Below are 2,282 nucleotides of genomic sequence, written 5' to 3'. Positions count from 1 at the left end.
CCCGCAAAACGGTTACTTTATTATCTTCCAAACATTTCGTACGCTAAGGTTCATTTTCCAACATATTATATCTCTAGTAAAGCAGTTGCAATGGGGCGGGAAAGTTTTGCAACGGTCATTCGCTATTTGAAGGGGAGTGGGACAATAAAGTTCACTGCACGAGCCTAAGAAGTGAAATATCTGTCAGGGGTATCAGAAAAACGAGAAATAAAATAATGATACGCGAGGGAAGATTTCCTGGAACTTGCAGGTGCTAACGGAACTTTTTCCCGTTTTTTATCCACTTGCACAAAACTAGTAGCAGGGGCAAGATTTCCCTGACATTAATTTTGACATAAAATTTTTATAGGTAACCCACTTCATAAGTCGTGGTATTTCTCCGCCAGGAAGAAAAGAGCAGCGAACGTAAATGCAACCGCAGATGCCGCTAAAAAAGCAATGAAAGAAACTTGTTGATTCGTCAGTGTGATCATGTAATGTCTTCTTCTTCCAAATGCGGCAGTTATTACTTCAGCTAAAAAATTTAAAAACCTGTCGACATTATAATGACTATTTTAGTCGACGAAAATATACCTAGTTGTGAAAGCGCCCATACACAACCACTGTTTTTAATTTCAGCTCAGTCATGGAACGATTTAAGCATAGTTAACACTCCGTTGATAAAATAAATAGGACGTCTTGGACAGTGCAGACATGCGACCACAATATTTCATCGATTTACTTTAAAAGACAGCGTGGTGTTCTAGTGTTAAATAAAAGATGTGTGCCACAAAGAGAATTTTTAGCTTAGATTCAAACACATCGTATTTATCTGTCATATATTTAATTTGTATATGAATCCCATTTAAAATGTCTTCTTTGGAATAATGCAGACATCTCTATACATTGGTTAAGGGAATGTGCATATCTTTGTCTATCTAGTATTTATATTATTATATTCTGCATTTCCTTTTGAATGTTCCCACACGTAGTTGCGAACTGAAACCACAAATTCTTCTAATGTCTTTCTACGGAATCAATAATTTTAATTATTCAGATTCACCTCCGAATATGATCCAGTAGTAATTAAAAAAATGAAAATAAGAAAACGAAATAGGTTTCCACGCACCAGTTTTTTGTCAGCAAGTTGTGGTGTAGTGGCTAGCGTTACTGCCTCTGGATCACGGGGTCCCGGGTTAGATTTCCGGCCGGGTTGGGGATTTTCTCTGCCCGGGGGCTGGCTGTTTGTGTTGTCCTTCTTATTTAATCCTCATCATCATCGTTTGTGAGAGTGGCGAGATTGGACTGTGAAGAAATTGGGACTTTGTGCGGGCGCTGATGACCGAGCAGTTTAGTGCCTAACAAATGAAACATCGTCACGCATCAATTTCATGACGTTTCGTTTTGTCGACCTCGTATCTTTTCTTTCAAAAAATTGACATACAATACGTGATCAGTTGTCTTTGTCAAACAGTAAAGTAAATGCTCACATCTTCCCCGCTAACATTTATTTCTCTTTTCGTTTCACATTCACTCGCGTCAGTTTCTCCTCCCCTCTCTTAATTACTTGCATTAAATGACGTTGCTCTTTCTCTCCCCTAGCCCTTAGCCCTCCCCGCACACAGACCATTCACGTCCACTGTTGTAAGTGTCTACAGTTCATATCTACCTCCTGTACATTGTCGTTTTTATTCTGCGTTTTTCAAACTAGCATAAACTGCGTTTTCCTTACCGCTACTGCTATTATAACTTCAGTTATTTATATCATAATTGTTTCTAAATAATGGAGTCTATATTCGACGTATGACCTCTTGTAATACGTATGTAGTAATTAATGTAATTACAGCTATGTAGAATATAAACGTAGGCTTCCGTGGCCATTGTCATAGACAGTAAAACTTTTCAGCGTTTGTGACCACATTGACAATATGTAAAACTACCGACGGTTCGGTCACTTGCAACAGTGACCGAAACGTTGGTAGTCTTACATATTCAAAATGCACTCACAAATTCAGAAAAAAATTTATTGAATTATGTAGAACGTCTGGTTAGGTTTTACAGAGCATATGATGGCTCTAATCTTGCCAGGATAAATAGACCAATAAATGAAAATTATTGCGGTAAGTGGAGACAGTTATTTTCTGCACAAGATTCTGTATTATTTCCAGCTTTCTCCCCTGTCTCATAAGTTTGAAAATGTATATTTAATGATCGCTTTATCTCAGGTTATCATACTCAGATAACCATGCCGATCCCTTGAAGATACTGGACAAGGCCAGGAAAAAGAAGAAAAAAAGTTGCGG

Source organism: Schistocerca serialis, chromosome 3 (assembly GCF_023864345.2).
Source record: "Schistocerca serialis cubense isolate TAMUIC-IGC-003099 chromosome 3, iqSchSeri2.2, whole genome shotgun sequence".
Lineage (NCBI taxonomy): Eukaryota > Metazoa > Arthropoda > Insecta > Orthoptera > Acrididae > Schistocerca > Schistocerca serialis.
The sequence above is the reverse complement of the archived record's forward strand: the minus strand, read 5'-3'. Positions refer to the sequence as shown.